General features: G+C 46.6%; 1 pseudogene; it reads right to left on the bottom strand.

The window, feature by feature from the left end:
* LOC102813307 overlaps positions 1-8,906 on the bottom strand; it is a 25,829-nt pseudogene extending 16,923 nt beyond the window's left edge.
* Positions 8,907-9,058: the final 152 nt, after the last annotated feature.

Below are 9,058 nucleotides of genomic sequence, written 5' to 3'. Positions count from 1 at the left end.
TGGTGATGATGGTGGTGGTGGTAGTGGTGGTGATGGTGATGTAGGGTAGGCAATGGTGATGGAGGTGGTGGTGGTGATGCTGTTGAATTGGTTCTGCCTCATAATGATCCTGTATAGGATTTCTAAGACTGGAAATCTTTACAGGAGCAGAGAGCATCAGCTTTCCCTCTTGGAGCAGCTGGTGGGTTTGAATTGCCAACCTTGTAGTTAGCAGTCCAGTGTTTATCCCACAGTGCCACCAACACTCTCAATGACAACTAACAACAATAAAGCATCAGAATAGACACAGGGACACTCCCCCTGGTACCACTGGAAGTGACTCCAGACACTCAAATAAATGCCCTCATGCTTCAGAGGGACAATGATGACTCAACAAGGGGAGTTCGCTTATACAAGGACCTCCAGGGAGTTAGAGTCAGCCCCTAAGCTAGGAGGTACCCTGATGCTCCACATCACACTGGCTTGAGATCCCCACCATCAGCTGTAATATAAGAAAAATAGATAAGGTGTTGATGAACCTTCTTTGATTCCACATGGTCACCTCCATGTAGACAGGTGAGAAAGGTTACATGAGTCCACCAGGCTTCATGGATGGAGTCTGGTTTGCACTTACCACCTGGAAAGGAGTTATACCAAGCAGAAAAGCCAGTGTTCTGGAAACTGACGTCACTTCGGAAGCGAACAGTCATTCGGTTTGAAGATGATGTGAATATTTGCCTGGTGTTATTACAAATCCTCCCCAGCAAGTTACTGCTATTCAGTGGTCCATCAAAGATTTCAACATAATCAAAATTACAACTATTGCTCAACTCCAACCTGGATTAAAAAGATGTATAAAATGAAGCCATCAGTCTTTATTGAAATTCCTATCGCTCTATTATTTCCTAGATAGTTTGAGGCTTCTGAGTAATCAATCAGTCAAAGGGTTTCCCAATATTATCTGATGTGTGATGGGTAAAGAATCAAAGCAACTCCAGGCCTTGTTTGTGGAACATGAATGCAGCAAGCACTGAATCCAGGAAACAGCTGAAACTATTGGGCCTCTCATGTGGAACTCACTCTTGATCACATGACCGGGTGCTACTTACTGAAGATTATTGAAGCCGAGGTTGATACGAGAACCAGAATCCACTTTTATTTCCCAGACACAGGTAGCATTGTTGGGGTAGAATCCAGGGTAGGATGGGCTGTGAAATGTCCCACTAGCATTGAGTAAGAGGCCACCACAATTTGAAGGTCCTAGAGAGGAGAGAGTGAGATGGGACAGACCATTGTCACTGCTCTTCAGAGAAGCACTAGAATGTTAGGACAAGCTCTCATCCTCTTAGGGAAGAGACCTCATGTCTCAGCCATCACATGATTCCATTTTTCCTGCCAGCAAGTCCTATCTCTAAGGCTTGGTTCTAAACTGCCAAGCACCAGAACCCTTGAGGTGAGCCCACTGGCTTTAGAACAATGACTCTTACTGGAGATGAGCAGGTCTAGAGGGAGCATGTGCCCACTTAGAGAGAAAATGCCAAGAAAGCAACAAAGGAATTGCCATTATTTAATGACTGAGAGAGACAAGGGGCTGGAGAGCATCCAAAGACGCAAGGCTTCCTCTACCACCTCCTGGGATTCGGTCACTTTATAAGGCACAGGGCATAGCAGAGTCAGGAGCAGAATTCCTGCAGTCAAAGGCTTAGCTTTGCATCTTGGTACTGCCTGGTCAGCACCATGATCTTGAGCAATCTACTTAACTTCTCTGCCTCCGTTTCCACATCGGACAAATGAAGATGATCATCAGATTCTTCTGAACATTAAATGAAACCATGCATGCAGGCCCTAAGAGCCCTGGCTGCCACACAGCAAGCACACAGCACCAGTTCCTCTTCTGATTTATGAGAGAAGCCTTTTACCCAGATAACTGAGTACAATTCTACTCCTCAGCCTTCTGCCCCCCTTCCCCAGGTCCATAAAAAGGATTTTAGTGGGAGCTCCCATCTGCATTCAATGGCATCAAACCCTTGAAAGAACATTGGGGAGCTGGGATTATTCTCTTTGTCTCTTGCCTCCGTGTCATAGTAAGTAAATTAAAGATTGGTTGCATCTTTCAGATTGGTTCTTTGTCCTAATTGGCAATCTCAACACCATGAAGCTCAAGGATAATTAACAAGGCTTGTTACCAGAGAGTTTGGAGCCTTCAGTGAATAGAAAATACAACATCATCCTTTGAGTTAAGGGATAGTATTATAAGAAATCTTTATGAAACAAACCACCTTTAAAGAGACAGTACCCATTGTACTCTTAAGGCCCACCTGAGCAAATGACGCCAGCATCCTCCCTGTGTCCACAGTTATGGGAGAGCCAGCCATTGTGGGGACAGTTCCACAGGTAGGACTCATGTCCTGAGCAGCGCAACTCGTCCAGTACAATCTGTCCTGTGCCCTGACCGAACCGGGCATTTCCTGGAGCCGATACGGCCCAGCCACAGCCAAGCTGCCTGCAGACCACGTTGGCATCATTGGTGTCCCAGCTGTCATCACACACGGTGCCCCAGGAGCCTCGGTACAGGATCTCCACGCGGCCCTGGCACTGGTCACTTCCATTCACCAGCCTCAGGGCTAAACCGGACACTGTCCCTAGAAGACGGCACAAGAATTTGTCACTCATGTTGAGTTTTGAATAAATGTAGTGACCAGAGAGACACTAGACCAGCCAGATTCTTTTGTAGAATATACTTCGTCTTCTCTTCCAAAATTTCAATAAGACCACACATATACAAAAGGGAAGGAAAAAAATGGACAGGAGACAACCTTGGAATTTTGAATCCAGCTGTACCCAAAGACAGTTCTACCCCTAACTTCCTCCTTATGTGAATCAATGACTTCCATTCTAGGTAAAAGGAGTTTAAGTTGAATTCCCATCACTAGCAAACCAAAGCATCATAACTAACATATCCCCTTTCAAGCATTAATCAGAACCGGTAGATGAAGGGGACCCTCTACATTCAGTGAGGCGGTGAGTTACAGAGACTTAATGCAAGACCCAGAGATGTCCTCCAGGCCTGTTGACAAGAATGACAAACCTTGATGCTTTGGCTGGAAAGAAATGATGCTTACCATGGAAAGGAGTTGTTGTCCACCAATCTGGAGAGATAAATAAAGTGGGTTTAGAAAAGAGTAGACATGCAGTAGGTGTTAGGTCCAGAGACCTTTACCTATGGTCAGAGAAAGTGGGGTTTGAGGAATTCTGGTTTTGGGGAGAGAACGTGGCCTGTGGACAGTTGCAATGAGCACAGCTGATCTCCTGGATGGCCACACAATGACCATGAGGAGGTGAAATCGACAAAGAGAAATTACAATTCTCTGCTGTCAGATTGTTCCTTGGTGCAAGTTCCTTGGTGTCTGTGCCTTGAGTATATGACATGAAAAATCTCTGTTATCCCTTCACATATAACTTTTGGCCCAGGAAAGGCTCCCAAGTAGAAAAGACTAAAAAGCAGAGTGTTCTTCTACCACCAAATACTCTGCCTAGCAACTCATATCTGGGACCAGAATGTGTTTATCCCACCAAACCAGACAAGAGGAGCAGTGTGTTTTGAACTCCATTGGTACCACCTGGGTGCCCTAAAGGTATCAGAAAAAGTCATGGAGATGCAAAAATAACTTCATCAACCCTTCTTCTAGTAATTGGTTGGGTGCTAGTGTCGTGATCAGGGAGAGAAAGGACACCCATGAGTTAAGGAGTAGCCAAACTCACCTGTCTTGGGCGTGGACGGGTACTGGGATGCTGTGAGGAAGAGGAGGTCAAATCAGATGTATTGAACAGAACATGTCACCAGGAGAAGAAAAGGTGGAAGAAGCTGAACTGGTCAGAAACTTAGCCGGTGCCTGAACCCTATATGCAGGGTGGGATATTTGTCCCCCACTTCCGTTTTTGAGAACATAGCACCAGGTTAAGCCCAGGCAGATTCTGTTCCTTCTCCCCAACCTCAAGGGGACTAGTCTCTGTCTGAATGATGGTGGTTGAGATATTCCAAAACCAACTCTTTGCCTTGCATATTTTAGTTGTCCACTGAACCCACCAGACTGACAATGTTTAATCATTCATGCCCAACCCTGGGCAATGACCAGGCTCTCCCTGGCATGTCTCCTGGGGGAAGATGTCCGTCCCACACCAGTACCCTTGGTGCACCACATGGAGTTTTCGTCAAGGTCTCAGCCTTCCTCCCACCTTGGACATCCTTGCTCATAGGCACATCTCATTTCTAGGTTGGCTTTCTCTTTGTTACTCGTCTTGGCCGAGGCAGGTTTCCACAGAAGCCTCTGTTCCCCTCCCCCCCTTGGCCTTTCCCTTCTTCTTTCTCAGTTTCATAAAAAGATATACATTTGGGGGTCCCGGACAATGAGGCATTTCCCCCATCTGCACCACATTTCAGCTGCACTTAACCCAGTGCAAAACTATGGGGGGGGGGGCGGACTGCTGAAGACCCGGTGCTTTTCTATTCTGGCTCTTGCCAGTAGTAGTTTTTCCATTTGATTCATTGTCCTAAGTCCCTACTTCAACATCTGGCAGCTCAAGAAAGAGGAGCAATTCTTAGCAGAAAGCTAATGAAATGTCAAGGAAATTTTTTGAGTAAGAGGATCAAAATAGAATCATACCCTCTTCTTGAGCAAACTCCACTCCAAGAGAAGGAGCCCAATGTCCACCTGAACAGGTGACAACAGCGTCCTCATTGTGTCTACGTTATGAGAGAGCCAGCCATTGTGGGGGCAGCTCCACAGTGAGGACTTGTGACTTGAACTCCACGCATTGTTCAGGAGGATCTGCCTGAGCCCTGACTGAACCGGGCACTTCCCAGAGCTGATGTGGCCCAGCCACAGCCAAGCTGCCTACAGATAACGTTGGCATCATTGGCGTCCCAGTTGTTGTCACACAGGGTGCCCCAAGAATCCCGGTACAGGACCTCCACGCAGTCCTGGCGTTGGTCACCTCCATTCACCAGTGTCAGGACCAAACTAGAATCTGTCTCTAGAAGAGGGCACATGAATTTCTCATCCACGTGTAAACTTTTGGTTAAATTTCTGAACTATGTCTAGGCTTTGGCCAAGACAGTGACTTGAAGAACGTTAACCCATTTAGATTTGCTAGGAGAGCACATTACACCTTCTTTTTACACAGTTACAATCAATCACCTGAGAACCCAAGAGGCTAAGGAATTGCATGGCTTTGCGGAGAAACTGGGGCCTGTACTGAACGCCAGAGAAGATCTACCAAGCTAGGACACCAACAGGGATTCCAGTGGAGACCTAGGACTTGGTTCTTCAGAGATGTTATCTTTCACAATTCACCTCCTCACAGATTGACAAAGCAAGAACCCTACCCAGATAATTTCTGATGTCTTACTCTGAAGATTCCTCCCACCCTGATTTACACATGCCACTGCCAACCCAGCTGCTCATGACTCAGACTTAATCATAGCTACTTGATGAGGCATTCTGCTCCTGTAAAGATTTATAGCCTCGGAAACCTTGTACACGGTCACTATGAGTCAGAACCTACTTCACGGCACATAACAACAACAGCTTGACATATCGGGAGCTGCTGGAATGGTGGGTGGGAATAGTTACCTGTTGCTGTTATAGGTATGGATGTTGTGGGCCACGGGGCTGAAAGAAGCAAGCAGAGGAGAAAAATGAGAATTAGATATTGTAGGTTCCTATACCAAAACCCATTGGGCTAGTCAGACCTTATGACCCTAGTCCTACATTGGGACTCAGCCCTTCACAAGCTGTGGGTCTTACACAAGCCAAGAATGTTCATTACCTCTCAGGAGGCTAACTCTGACAGTTATTGGAGGTCAGAAACCAATCTAGTTCCTCCATCCAAGTCCTTAAGTCACTGGTTTGTCTTCTCGATTAGCAACTCTTCCCCTGCCTATTTTTGTGGGCAGGTTATGGTTAATTGTTGTTTTTGTTAAGTACCGTGGAGTTGGTTCTGACTTATAGTGACTCTATACAGGGTTGCTGAGGCTGTCAATCTTTATGGGAGCAGAAAGCCTCATCTTTCTCCAGCGGAACAGCTGGTAGTTTCGAACTGCTGATCTTGAGGTTAGCAGCCCGATTCGTAACCACTATGCTACCTGAGTGTATCTCCAGGTTGTAAGTAGCTAAAGAAGAAAATCAGACCATCAAGGAGCCAAGACAATTCCCAGAACATGAGCACCGACCCTTCTCTCTGGAGCAGCTGTGGCCTTGCTGATAGAGACATTGGTACAAAGACCAAGAAAACCAGCTCTAAAGTTATTACATCAGGCAGAAGTTCATGCTTTATCAGTGCACACTCACTGGAATGCTCTTGTGAGCCCTGAGGCACAAAAAAGTGTCTTTCATGAAACAAACAAGGAGTTACTTCACTGTTCCCATTCAGAAATGGTCAGAGAAGGCAAAGGGCACCTCTAAGGCCTGCCTCCTCCGTGAAGCGGGATGCAACTCAGACACAAACAATCATACTAACCCATTACTTAGTCACAGTGATTGCTTCTGCCAGACCAATCAGAATCTTCCCTGGGCTCTTTTGATCAGAGTTTCCAAGACAGGCTACCTCTCCCCCTTCAGAGGCTAAGCTGGTAAGGAACAGCGTTTGGGTACACAGATGCCAGCCTTCCTCCCATGGGGAGAGCAGCTGCTTGAGACTGAAGCCTAAAGAAAAGTAAATGCAGAACAAGCCAAAAGCCTCAGAGCCGTAATGACATCCTTAGAGCACCTGAATCCAGTTGTGCTTGAAGTCTTCCTAGCTGGCCATCCTAGATATATGAACAAACCAATTCTTTCTTGCTATCTAAGTTAATAGAAATTCTGACTTCCTATCCCTTTCAAATTAGCATGGGTTATGTTACGACTGGCATGGTGCTGTAGGATAATGCACTGGACTGCAAGGTCAGTTTGAACCACAAAGTCAGTGGTTCAAACTCACCAGGTGCTCCTCAGAAACCCTATAGAGGGTCACTATGAGTTGGAACCGACTCGACGGCACTTAACAACAACAACAACAACAACATGCTCTGATGATCCCTTCATTATCATCAGTGTACTACTATCTGGTCAGGTTGGAACAAAAAGTGTGTGGGCAATAGAATCTGAGCTCCAATCCAGAGACGTCAGCAACTAGAACTCAGCTAACTTTAGATTGCAAATAGAAATCAAAAGGTTCTGCCCATAAAAGATGACGCTTAGTTTCCCCAATCGTAAGAAGTAGACTTAAAAGATTTAGAAAGAGAAAGAGATTAAGTCAAAATGGGAAGTAAGAACTATCTTTGAATTTGGAGTCAGCCCTCCCCAGTTGGAAGAGGAGTGAACCAGTCAGCTGGTACTTGGAGAAAGTCCACCTGAGTAAGTCACGTCTCCTCGCTCCTGGGCTGCAAGAACCAGTCTGGTACTAGATTACCATATGAACACCTGCAAGGACTCCCAGTCAGAAAGCGACTGCCTGCTGGTGGAAGTTGCTTTCTGTCCTATGTTCTTTGAAAGAAATCTAATGCTAACTGTGAACTCTGTGGTTTTATGAATCTTAATGATTGCATAGCTAAGAAATATGCTAGTGGACAAGGCCATACCCAAGTGGTTGAAGAAATGATGTTTCTGAGAGAGGAACAGAGGTTTGGTGTAGTGTGGAAGGGAGGGGAGGGATACCCCCTGTAAGGATGCTGGGGACTCACCTGTACTGTGAGTAGAATTGAACTCCACATCTGTGAGAAAGAGAAGGAGAATCAGACCCATTGCACAGCTTTGCCCCAAGTGGAACCAATGGTTGTGTGAACTCCACATATCTACACCCTCAGCTGATGTTGTCCATGTGCCACCGAGTAGACCCAGGCAAAGGCACCTGCATCTCTTACCATCACTGTGCCTGAGGGCCTTCTGCCCAGATTATGGAAGCTACTTCCTTGTTTGGGCCAGGCCAGATGTGCCACAACGTTAGCTCCCCATGACAGTAGCAAGCAATTGCCCTCAACAGTTATTCTATGAAGACCCATCTACCTTCCCCTCCAGGGCGAGGTCATTCCATGGTTATGCATGAACTTTAGAATTTAGGATTTCTCAAAGTTCTGACTGCTGTAGTGGGCTTATTAGCACAGCTGCTATGCCCACCCTCCCTCCACATCTGTACTACTGCTCACTACACATCTTGACATATTTACACAGGAGTCCTCTTCTCTCGGTTGGCTTCTTGGAAACAGACACTAAAACACCCATCAAGGAGGGGGGCATTTATCAGCCGCATCCCCAAGATGCTTTGTAGGAAGCAAGAGGTATGGAGAGGCAGGCCTGAATGGTTCCACTCAAGAAAATAAGAAGGTCATTATTTCAACATCAGGCCAAAGTTTTCTCAAACCCATGTTCATCACTGTTTAACAGAATCAGCACATGTGGCTAACTGTGCTGTTCCTCCTTAACATAATGCCTGGGCACACAGTTGCTCCTGGGGAAAGTTTTTGGAGCTACCAGATACTCAGGAGACACCCTATGTGGCAGCCTATTGGGGAAAATATGATTTTGTAACCAAATCAATCCAAATCAGTCACTGATCTTAAGACCCACCTGAACAGATGACACCTGCGTCCTCACTGTGTCCACAATTATGGGAGAGCCAACCGTTGTGAGGGCAGTTCCACAGGAAGGCCTCATGTCCTGAGCAGCGCAAATCATCCAGGATGATCCTTCCTGTGCCCTGACCGAACCGGGCATTTCCAGGGGCTGCTGTGGCCCAGCCACAGCCTAGCTGCCTGCAGACCACATTGGCATCCTTGGTGTCCCAGTTGTCATCACACACTGTGCCCCAGGAGCCTCGGTACAAGATCTCCACACGGCCTTGACACCGATCACCTCCATTTACCAGCCTCAAGGCCAACCCAGAATCAGATCCTGGAGGGGAACATGAAGGTTTCTGAGAGGGGAGGTCTTGAGGTCAAAGTGAGACACAGGATTCTCCCATTGGGCCAAGACCTCTGAATCTCAGGTTAATGTTCTCCAGCAACGTGAGTATTGACCGAAGACTAAAGGTTGCCTTTGTTGTT

This window comes from Chrysochloris asiatica, unplaced genomic scaffold (genome assembly GCF_000296735.1).
Source record: "Chrysochloris asiatica unplaced genomic scaffold, ChrAsi1.0 scaffold00105, whole genome shotgun sequence".
Lineage (NCBI taxonomy): Eukaryota > Metazoa > Chordata > Mammalia > Afrosoricida > Chrysochloridae > Chrysochloris > Chrysochloris asiatica.
The sequence above is the reverse complement of the archived record's forward strand: the minus strand, read 5'-3'. Positions and strand labels throughout refer to the sequence as shown.